A 12,509-nucleotide genomic window follows, 5' to 3' on the forward strand; every position below is an offset into this window, starting at 1 on the left:
CTATCCTGTGGTTTCCACTGCGGTTTGAAAATTACAACTGAACACAGTTTTCAGGAAAATGAATCCTGTTCATTGTGGTAATGGGACCCGTGCCAACACCTTTGCTAACAACAACAACAAAAGTGCTTTGACAGGCAGCTGCAGCTATTTCAGCTCTGTTCTTAGTGAAGTTATTAGTTATTAATGGGGCTTTGTGTGCTCTTTATAGCTTTGTGGGCCATTTTACTTGAACACCTGGTAAATAACCCACAAAGTAATAGCCTGTTTTATCTTTATGTAGCAACTATAAAACAAAGCCCTGGTCATTGCCCATCACTCAACTCTGTATCACATTTGTGCTTTTTTATTATAAAAGTACAGTGACAGCCCCAAACGCTACCCTCCCAAATTCAACCTGGGATCTGAGCCTAAACATGTACTTCTGTCCTGTGTATGCCTGCCCAGGCTCTGGGACACACAATGACTCCTTTCTGCAGCAGAAAATTAATTAGTTCAGTGGAATTTATTCAGGTTGAAGTTCAAAACAGACTGTAATGCAAATATTTGTTGTGCAATTACAAAATCCAGCAATCGGGAGCTTAACTAACAATTAAGAGGTTTTAATTATTTGGTTAAACCAGAGCAGAATCCAGAACAGAGGGTGACTGGATCTGCACAGCTCTCTGGGGCTCAGAGAGGAAGGATCCCTGGTTTCATGCCTGTCCATTTTGAGAAGGGGAGGTTTCCACGTAGACACTGTTCTAAATATAGAAAAGGTCATGATTTTCCAAACTCAGCAACTGAACTGTTCAGGGTCCTAAATCACTGGATAGCTTAAGAAGTGGCTTGATTTTTCAGGAAGCACTGAGCCAACACAGTAATGCATGTTTCCTCAGTAAAGCTGCTGCAGTTCAGCACTATCTGAAAATTAATGTTCTTATTTAGCCACCCCAGGATGCACCAAATTTTCAGTTTCAAGTACCAAAGTAAAATTCCTTGATACATGATGGCAGTCTTGTGAACTAGAAAACTGTATTTATAGACAGGCATGTTCCAAATCACACTCCCATTTTTTCTGAACTGCTAGAAACAGCCATCTCCTTCATGGTTAGGATTTAGCCATTTGTGTCCACAGATCATTACAATCATGCACAGCCACCATACTCCAGTCTGTCTTTCCATCACAAACACAGCTCTCCCACTGCTGAGTCCCACTGTGACTCTGAACTGCAGCTGGAGTGTGTTCTTGTAGGCAGCCACCACCAAAAACAAGCTAGACAGGCTTGGATTTTCAAAATACATTGTGGTAATCAGTGAAATGTTGCTTATTACTTACAGAACAGTTTTTGGCAGGAGATCTTACAGTATTTCACAAATGAGGTCAGTGACAGCATCCTCATTTCAACAACAAAAAAAAGGAAAAGTGAAGAACCCAGACAAGGCAGGGAACAGGCCAGGAGCAGCAATCAGAATTTTCAGTCCTCTGTCTCCCATTTTAATACTTCTTTTAAAAACATAAATTATTTGGACAACATAGCAGTACTGTGCTGCATTTGAAAAATGTTAACACACCCTACAGATTGTGTGAAACAATGCTCTTTACAAAGCCTGTGGTTTCTACAGGGGACTTCCACCTACAAACTCGCTGCACATCATGCAGTAAACAAAGTGCTGAACACAGACTCTGAAGGCTCAGAAGAAAGTGCTGCTTTTCTGCTGCAAAGGAACAGCAGAAAATTTGTGTGATTTCTTTATAAGTTAGAGTTGTAGCAGGTTTTGACTTTAAATTATTGAGAGCTGAAAGAGCTTGCAAATGGCAACTTATTTACCTCTAGTTTGTAAATTCTTCCTTCAAACAAGTGGATTAACATACAAGCAGGTATTTTAGTACTCTGGCCTTCATTAAAATGCATTTGCCTTGATGGGACTATTTAAGTATTTCTACAAGAGTTCTATCCCCTAAAATAATGAACATTTAGACAGTTGTCAACAGTTGTGTATAAGGGGTTCTAAACCATGCATATTCTTTCTAATATCTACATATTCAAATGTGATACCAAAGTCTAAATTCTAGTATACATATGCATACACACATACTGAGCCATGCTTGCAAAAATACTCATCCCTCAGTGACTTGTAATGGAGCTAGTTTGGGAATGCTTGTCCAAAGTCACCAAAGTGTGATGCTGATGCACCACAATTGCAGAAAGTCTTCCTTGTTCCATAAGCTGAGTAACAAGATGACTGGACAATACTACTGACACTTCTCAAAACTCAGTTCAATACAGGATGCTGCTTTGACCATGCTGAAAATTATTCTTAAATTATTATTTATCCACAGCACTTTTCCACTCCCAGAAATACATCTGCAGGCATCATTCCTCAGCAACACCCCTAAGTCTAAATCCTCAACTGCCTCAATTCTGCTACGGGTGATTGCTGTAAGATCTAGACTAGAAAACCTTAGGAAATCAAGCTTGCAGATTTCCATCAAAAACCCAGAACTCCTGTCTCCACAGTCAACTGGGATGGAGATAATAAAATAAACTTCCAATCTTCCCGGAAGCCCATGGGCTCTGACTGCAATCAGATGCTGAAAGTGCTGCATCCCTATAAACTCTTTCCTTTTCTGCCTTTCAGCCCACACTGCTTTGATTCACCAGTCCAAATGGATGATGCTTTCTGTACAGCAGCTGACTGATGGCATTTCCATACTTTCTGAAAAGAAGAAAATACCAGTGACCTTAGTAAACTCCAAGACTAAGGCACTTAAATGCTTCCAGCAGTCTAGCCATTATAGTTTTGATTTGTTCCTTGGCTAAACTGACCACCTCTTACTGACTTCTGTTTATCTGCAGTTCAGTGATAAAGTTCCCTTAATTCCCCACTGAATTGAAATATTTAGGGCAATGCCACAGCTGTGTTTATTCTCACACTCCACCACAGTTATGTAAATACTGCATATGGAGCTGTTTCTGATAAAGCCCATACCAACCCAAAGGAATTATATGTTAGCTCTAGATGCCTGCCAAGATCCGCGGCATCTCTCCAGCTTGGCAATGCATATGAATGATATCACATTTTCTCAGAGATCATTTGGCAAACCTTATAATAAAAGAGTAATTTTCTCTCTCCTTCTCAAAGACCCTCAGTGAGCTGAGGAGTGTTTCCAGCATCCCCTTCTCCACCCGCAGAACACGGGGGTGACACAAAACCCAGTGCTTCCAAATGCTGCAGCCTGGCACGTAAGAGGAAAACTCCCTTCCTCTCCTCATCAGATTTTCTACTTCACAGAGGATCAGAAGGAGTTGAAAGCAAATGTTTGGTAGACCATACTCATTCCACTTTTGATAAAGCTTCTTTCTGTAGGAGTGTTCATTATCTAAGAAATACCTTTTATCAAAACTCTTGAAAGTACTTCTGCCACCAGCACTGGCTCAGGACCAAATCAGGCACTGAGTTACACTTCATGACTCTTCCTGGGTCAGATTATGTACTCAGTAACTGATTAAAGTGTGGAGTAAATCCCTTGAAGTTAATGATAAGCTGGAGCCAGAGTTATTCAAGTCCATCACACTACTTTGATTTTGCACTGGCACAGAGAGGAACAAAACAGTCTGTCACTGACTTTGCAAACTTAAAGATGAATCAAAGGCCAAACTGTTCACTCTGCACTTCTCCTCCATCACTGTCTGCACATGAAACCACAGTAAATAATTTTGGTTTTTCTGAGTACACAAACATAGGAACCTTTCCAGGAAACAGGGGGATTTAGAAGAACACAACCTGATTTATATTTGAAAAGTTGTAGGTTTTGTTATAAAATAAATTTTGAAAAACTGTTAAGGTTCTTTTGAATTCTATGTGCTGCATCAGGAGATGAACCAGGAACAGAATACATTAAAATTAAACAATGGAAACTTTGGACTTAGTCTGCAAGGAAAATATTCCAGAGAGAGACTGTTAGGCTTGCAGTGAATTGCCCAGCATACTCTCTGAAGAAGCATCTTCATTTGATGAACCTAAATGGAAGTGAAAGCAATTTTACCAAGCAAGCACTGCTTGGTAACCAAGTGGAATTTTTCTATGTGAAAGGCTCTCAGTCCCCTTGCTGTAAGAAGAGTACTTGCTGTATTAACAGTTACTTGGTGACTTTCAGCTTACAGTGCTACAAATGATGTAGATACTTTCCTGGGAGCTGGACTAGACTGATGTCCAACCAGAGGGTGTATATATCACTAATGAGCTGTCACAGTTGATTTCATTTCCATTTGCCACCAGCTGGGCCTTAATACAAGGGATATCAGAGGAGTTGTGCCACATGCAAGTAAAAAAAGGATTTGGTTCTGCAAGGGACTTGCTCACACCACTGCATGCAGAGGCTGACCAACCTGCAGAGACATCACAGACTGCCTTCTCCACCCAGAGCAACCACAAAAGTAATTGAATAGTTTTTAAATGTATATGAATATTAAGGAGCAGGACTCTTACACCACAGTGCCCAAAAAAATCTCTTCTATTTTATTTTCTTGATTTATTCTTTTATATTCTGGTTTTAATTACTGAATATTGGTAATCCAGGAATAAAGAGTTCAGCCTTCTTCACAGCAGAATCAGCATGAAACAATGGCAAAAGTGCTGTTGCAAGGAGCAGTTGGGGTAAATTATTTGGGGAAAAAACCCATAAACAGCATTATTTCATAGAGACGTCAGGAATTTAATTTAACTTTAGAAGATGCTGAAATTTTGAGAACAGAAGATGTGATTGGTATATTCAATGCACTGACCAGAGCTCCCTGAAGCAAACTCAAGGCAGCAGCAGCAAAGCAAACCTTCAGCAGCTGGAGCTGCATCTGGGCTTGGCAAAGAGCATATAGCTGCAGCTGGTAACAGTGGGAAATGCCCCCTTCAAATTGAGAAGAGGGTGGAGGGTCTCATGCTGCTGCGTAAGTTCACAGGTTTGGAGATGGATTAATGTCTTGTGAAAGGAATGCCACTCTTGTTGGTAGGAAATGCTGTAGTAGGACCCAGGGGAAAGAAGAGGATGTGATCCACAAGTGCAGGTGAAAACTGATATGGAAACAGGGAAAATTAGTAGGGCTGTTGACAGACCAGCTCTGTCTTGTGGATGAGTTGTCACAGAAGGAAGTCTTGCTGGAAGAGAGAAATGGCAGGTGTGCCTTATCTAGCAGGGTATGTCTCAATGTCTCATTATGTTATAGATCTACTTTTTGACTTCCATGATCAAGAATCCCAGGGATCACTGCTTACTTGCCAAGTGAAGCAAAACCAAAGACAAACAACCATGACTACAAAGCCACAAATTCCTTCTGGATCAATTACTGGCCTCTGAGAGCTGCAGGAAGAGGCCCCACCTGGGAGCCAGTGTCCCAGAGATACTGCCAGCTTCTTTGGGGACAGTGTGCATGGGTCACCTCCTGACACTTTCACAACTGGCAGTAGACCCATCTTCCCATTGAATAGACATGGAGTCTGATGGAAAAGCTGTGTGTATGTGATGAGAAGAAGTAGCAACTTCAGCAAAACTGTTACTACAGTAAAAGAGGAATTTCCATCAGCAGAAACACAGGAGCAAGCAAGCTAGAAGTGAGCAGAAGGTATTATTAAAATAGCAAAGTATTCACACACAACCTAAGCACTAAGGACCAGCCTCAGGATGTACCAACCCTGAGCTGGGGCACCTCTGATGGCAGCCCAGCACCAGGGCTCACACCGTGATTGCCATTTGCTGCCATTCCCCTGGCTACACGAGGTGCAAGAGAAAGCAGATGTAAATACACCAGCTGAAAATCCTGCTCCTTAATCAATGGCAGATCAGGCCAGACCAGAGCTGTGAGACTGAAATCCAATTTGCAGATGGGATGGTAGGGGAGGGAAAGGCCAGCACTGAGCACAGGACAACAGCCAGGCAGGAAAAAGAGCCTTGAGGCTGTCACTGTCTCCAAGCCATAACACAAGGACTGTGGGGACTGGGAGCATAGCAGGAAACTGAAACCCTTGCACATCAACATTATTTCTTTGGGACATCTCAGGGTCTTTAAATTGCTCTTCAACATTATTTAGCAGAAGCCTGGGTGTCAGCACTTATATACCTTTACATACAGATGCACATAAAAACATGTTTAACTATTTGTTCTCCTCTTCCCTGCAGCACTCCCACTGCTCTTCCTTTCCCTTTACTCTGTGACACATTTCTTGGAGCATCTCTCTTTCTACACCTCTTCAGAGCTTTGGTTTTTTTCTTTATTACAAAAGTTTTTGTTAAGTAAAGTCTGCTGCAGTCTTCACTCTCTGGGCTTGTTGCTCTGCCTTGCTGGTTGGCTTCTTCTTTAATCACATTTTCTTAATTTGTGCTCCTCTCTTCCCTCCATCCATTTCCCAAGGCAGTTCCTTTTTTTCCTGTTTCCCTTCACCTGATTATTTTCCAGTTCCTTTGCTCTTTTTTTCCATTTCTCAGCTCATCCCTCTACACCTGAGGCTGATTGGAAAAATCCAAATTCTTTGACTTTTTCAAAATTCCCCTAACTGAAGCAACGGCTGCAAAAAACCCAAAATGCAACACAAAACCCCACCAGCATACGGTGGTTATTTTTCATTATTTAAATATTTTCACAGGAAATAAAGACTTTGATTAAAAACTTGTTAATCAAATATCCAGCTAAAAGCTTTCTTCCAGCCTTAGTTACTGCCACCTCCTCATCACTCACATCCTTCCTCACCACCCAACTCACAGGGACACATTTTATTCCTGTCAGGTCATGTTCAGTCCAGCTCACACATACACACAGATATCCATAAAATTTTATTTACAGTCACATATATGCATGCATGCACAGACACACGTGCAAGAGATTTACCCATTCCTATTAGATTTATACTGGAGATGGGAAGGACACCAGGAGCTCACCTGTATGGCCCAGAAGGATGGGGAAGGGAGAAAAGATTCTTTTTTTTTTTTTTTCAAGAAAATGAGACATGCCTAGTCCCAAATTCACCAGGACCTGCAGAGATCAGACACAACATCCTGCAACAATCCAGTTCTACACTGGTATCACAAGCACCCTGCAGGAAAACTCAGGGGTTTCCACTGTGTCCCCAGATCCTGGTGCATCTCCCAGTAATTCAGCTCTCAAACCATTATCCAGAGACTACAGCAGTCTTTAGGACATTAGAAACCTATTTTAACAGGACTTAACAGAACAAGAATTTAATAATGAAAAAGAAAGTAATGAAGTTCATTTTAGTTTCATGATTTGTCTTGAAAAGGCAAAAATGCTCATCTTTATGGGAGGGATAGTCCTACAGAAGTGTATTATCTCAGTGGCCTTTCAAGGAAGATGAGAAAAAAACTGTGGCTAACAGAAAAACTGGTATGACCCAGACTAAAACTGTTTGGCTTGTGGGGAGTTTCACAAATTATAGAAAACAACTATTTCACATAATGAAAAACAAATTTAGAAATCACTATTTCTGTCTAGAAGCTTCAAAGCTCCAGCTCCTACAGGTTTAGAAAACTTCCCCTGATCAAGATAGATGACTGCAGCTTACAAAATGCACCAGCAATTGCAGGGCTGCCCAAAAAGCAGATATGTAGATGGCAGAGAACTGTCAGACAACAAATTATAGAACCATTAATTATCAAATCTAGCAGTTAATGGATTATTAATTGCAGCAGTTAATGACTTGCCCCCAAAACACTGTTATGAGAGAAAAAATGCAAAGTTACAGTGCCTCATGAGACAACCCTAGCCCTGAATGCAGTGACCCTGGCTACTGAGAAGGGCCACAGCCATGCAGGGTATCGATGAGGAAGAGGAGGCCTTCCCAATGACCCACCCCACAACTCCACTCCTGCTGTCCATACCCCAAATTCTTCCCTCTCCTACTCTCAGAGTACTAAAGAGGATGCAGCCAATGCCTTTTTAACTGAATTACCTAAGTTCTCTCAGCTTGAAAGAGGCAACAGTAGACAAACCTCAGGTGCTGCTTACTTGTTCATCTCTTCCCATGAAGAGCAGGTTTTGTAAGCAGATCAGCAGTTACAGAACAGGAACACAACAAGAGACATCCAGCTTCACACAAAAGCTGGATTTGGATCCATTACAGTAAAACAGTTGGAAGCTAAGGTTAAAAACACATGTTCATCATGACTTTAAATTCACAGCCTTTTGTGGGCCAGGCTGTAACAGACCAAGCACACTGTAATAGCACAACAGGGTGATTTGAGGATGAGGGGAGAGTCAACCAGAGTTTCACCCTGATTATCGGCACTTTTGTTCTTTTCCGGATTTGAATTATACTCTTTCAAGTTGCTTTACTTTAATGTTGGATTGTTGATATAGTAATCTAAGGAGATAACAAACACAGCCCACCAGGAAAAAAACCCCAAATGCTAACAAAAATTCTTGATATAAATCAGACTGACTCAAGCATGCTCAATGACTTCTTCAAAGGACTTATTGATATTCATACAGTACAACATGTCTGTACCAATAATGATAATTAACTGCTATGTGCCTTTCATCCAAGGAGCTCAAGCTGTAGCTCACAACAACACTATGAATTAAGTATGGTCTGTGCATTTCACAGAGGCTCTACAGCCAGAGAGCAGCTCAATAACAACACAGGGAGCAAAGCACAAATTCCTTGAGGAGATGTGGAGGACAACTTTTAATACTGGTAATGCACCCATTCTGTATCTTTATCCATGCTCTATCCCCCATGCAGACATAAATTCTTTGTCCTTCCTTGCCTACCTACAACATACAGGAACAGAAAAAAGGCCCCAGTTTCCTAAACCAGAGCCCAGTCCAGCTAAATCTGTACTGTGCACTAGGGAAATAAATTCCCACCTCCCCAGGAAGCCCCACAGAGCTGTGGATGTCCACCCAGGAGTGACACAGCTCCAGCGTGTCAGCATTGCCAGCACAGTGCTGGAAATGGGCATCGCCTCCTTCCTCCTTGGTGCAGGGCTCAGCCTTTGCCCAGCACTAACCCCACCTGGGCTTGCTGCTGCCAGTGCCACTGACTATGCTCAGGGCTGTCAAGCCACCTCCTAAGAGGCAGAAAACAAGGGATGTGTGACCTGTGCTCTCCAAGAGTGGCTGTAACTCATCTCTGGTCACTCTGTGGCACAGCCCTGCCCTCTGTGGCACAGCCCTGCCCTCTGTGAGCCCCAAACTTAAGTGACTCAGGGAAACCATTCCCCCAACAGCAGAGAAAACCCCAGGCTGCAAAGGTGCACCCCTAAGGCACACTGCTCTTGGAGGAGAATCTGCACATCAGAGCCTGCTGATAGCTGGCAGAACCAAGGCATGGTCCTGTTCACCAAACAGGAGAGAGGCAGGCTGGGGGCATGAGCCAGACCATGTTTTCATCAAGGAGATATCCAGAACCTTCTCTACTGCCTAATACTTGCCTCCCTATCCCCTCAGTTCCCCTTAAATTATATAAGCAGGAACTCAAAGAGGTACAGGAGCTGCTTGGTCTTTCATTCCCTCACCTACTTCAAGATGTTTGTCTTTTTACTGCATTTTTACAATCTTCTGCTTATGCCTAATATTTGTTGTGAGCATTCATGACTCAAGTTTTTTTGATGCAAGGACTTGTTTCTACTATGTCATATTAAATCTGTTTGAAATTCAGTTTTTTCTTTAAAAAAGCTTAAACTGTTGTTTTCATGTCTTATTGTAACAAAAGTAAATACATGCAAAGTCACTAGAATTTGTTTTATATTTAAGATTTTGAAACGTCATTTTAGAATCTTACTGCTATTTCATGCTGCATAAGTTACTTATACACCAACTACAGTTCAAAATGTTAAATCTCACTGACACTATTACTGTGCTTTACTGACATTGTTGTTATTAAATAATGTAAGAAGAAATTATTATTTAAAAATGTGTGCAAAAGGAAGTTTGGGGAGCAATGGCTTCACAACAGATATTGGGAATACTTCATTCAATGAATCAGTATTTCCCAATGCAAAAAAAAAAAAAAAAAAAAAAACTCAAACAAAAACACCTCGAAGTAGTGAAGCTGCTTGAATCTATTGCTGCCCTTGGAGTAAATGTCTCAGTCTGTCCTGTTCTGCACTTGCTTGATGTCTTGGGAAGCTCAGGCAATTCCCAAATGCAGCTCACTGTGCAGAGTCCAGAATGAATAGATACCAGCCAGTTCCTCTGCCATCTTGTAGTAGGTCAACCCTGAATCCCAGGCACTCAGCAAAGTTACTCTATCACTCCCCTCCACTAGTGGAGAGGGGACAGAAAATATAACAAGTTCCTAAGCTGAGATAAAGACCAGGAGCAATCACTCACCAAATACCATCACAGACAAAACAGGCTCCAACTTCAAGAAATTAATTGAATGCATTACTTACAAAATAACTGAGATTACTGAGAAAATAAATCTTAAAAACACCTTCTCCCCCCCACCCCCTTCCTTCCCAGGCTCTACCTACTCCCCTCCTGTGGCACAAGGAGACAGGGAATGGGGATCACAGTTCATCACAGGTTGTTTCTGCTGCTGCTGCTCAGGGACAGGAGTCCTCCCCTTGCTCCAGTGTGGGGCTCCTCTCATGCAGTCCTTCATGAACTTCTCCAATGTGAGTCCATCCCATGGGCTGCAGATCTTCATGAACTGCTCCAGTGTGGCTCCCTTTCCACAGGGTGCAGTCCTTCAGGATCAGGCTGTTCCTGCATGGATCCCCTACGGGGTCACAAGTCCTGGCACCAAACCAGCTCCAGTGTGACTCCTCTCTCCATAGCTCTGCAGGTCCCTGCCACCAAACCTGCTCCAGCCTGGGCTCCTCTCTCCACACGTCCCTGCCAGGAACCTGCTTCAGCACAGATTTCCCACACAACAGATTTCCCATCACAGACTATTTTGGGCATCCACCTGCTCTGGCATTGGCTCCTCCACGGGCTGCAGGCGAATCTCTGCATCCCTGTGATCCTCCCTGAGCTGCAGGTGGGTCTCTGCATCCCTGTGATCCTCCATGGGCTGCAGGGGCACAGCTGCCTCCCCATGGGCTGCAGGGGAATCTCTGCTCTGGCACCTGGAACACCTCATGCCCCTCCTTCCTCACCGACCTTGGTGGCTGCAGGGCTGTTTCTTTCACATATTCTCACTCTAATCTTATCTGGCCACAATTACATCTGCAAAGCAACTTTCTTATTTTCCTTTTTAAATCTGTTATCACAGAGGTGTTACTACAATTCCCAACAGCTTTGACCAGCAGTGGGCCCACCTTGGAGCTGGCTGTCATTGGCACTGTAGGACACGGAGGAAGTTCCTGACAGCTTCTCACAGAGGCCACCTCTGTAGCTTCTCTGCTACCAGAACCTGGCCATGCAAACCCAACACACACCTACAGAATGTACATGATCAATTTTATCTTCTGATTGCAATTAGTCCAATCCTGAAATGGACAGTGATAGGAAAAGTTCACTGTTGGGAATCCATCTCAGTCCATTTTTCCTAGCTTCCAGACCAAAGCAAACCTTTCCCATCAGAGGGCCAAATCATGCCAATGAATAACCCAGTCATTAAGGCTGGACCCTGCTGAAGTTCCCTGTGAGATTCACACTGCTCTGGACTCCTGACACTGGAAGAACATGATGTGTGCTGACAGGACCAGGCCCACACCTGCTGGGTTTGGCTGAAAGATGTGCAAGCAGAATTTTAGGGTGACTTCAAGAGCAGATGAGAAAACCTTTGCTACCCACATAGCATTGTCTCATTTCTCCAGGGAATGTTGTGTCTCTTGTGCTGTGTACAGAAGTACCTTTGTATTATATCCCAAGATTTTAAAAGCACCAACAGAAAAAATTTCACCTGGAAGACATTTTTTTTCTCCTGTTCCTTACTATCATCACCAGAAATTGATGAAAAGCTTTCTACACTGCAGAAGATTTTCTCTTTATTGGCATTACTAGCCATGATCATTTCCACATTCCTTCATTAGGAGGGGATGCTCCTCAGTGAGGCCTGACATTAACCTTTACTGCTGCCACCAAAAAGATCACTTATCAGTGAAAACACAGCAAACAACTGATTTTAGTAGCAGTTATTTTAACCAGTTTCTTCCAGTCTAAAATATAACAAGCCCTGCAACAAGAGAAAAATGGCATAGATGCTCTACATCTTTTCTCCTCTTGCCATGCTTTTATCATAAAAAAAAATCCTACACACTAATTTTGGTATTGATTTGTATTAAGGATCTTCTCCTTGGCATCTTACAACTTTTTTTATCAGGTAACAGAAAAGATCTCCTCCAGAATGAACCCACAGGCAGATCAGGTGAAGGAGACATCTGAGAACTGCTGGCTGTAAAAGCAACAGACATCACTTCTGCTCCAAAATAACAAGTTCACCAAAACATCTGAGAGTAGACACAGACTTGAGAATCTCTGAACTGAGGTCAGTCGTCCATGAGAAGAAAAAAGTCCTATGCAGGGCTACCAGCTCTAATGGGAAAAACAATCCTCCATGCCCATTAAATCCAC

At 42.6% G+C, this 12,509-nt stretch overlaps 1 protein-coding gene across 1 annotated transcript in view; it reads right to left on the reverse strand.

The window, feature by feature from the left end:
• The window catches only part of SNTB1 (syntrophin beta 1), a 112,915-nt gene that overhangs the window by 42,570 nt on the left and 57,836 nt on the right, over positions 1–12,509 (reverse strand). The gene's annotated exons all lie outside the window — the stretch shown is intronic.

The sequence above is a fragment of the Melospiza melodia genome, chromosome 1, assembly GCF_035770615.1.
Source record: "Melospiza melodia melodia isolate bMelMel2 chromosome 1, bMelMel2.pri, whole genome shotgun sequence".
Classification (NCBI taxonomy): domain Eukaryota; kingdom Metazoa; phylum Chordata; class Aves; order Passeriformes; family Passerellidae; genus Melospiza; species Melospiza melodia.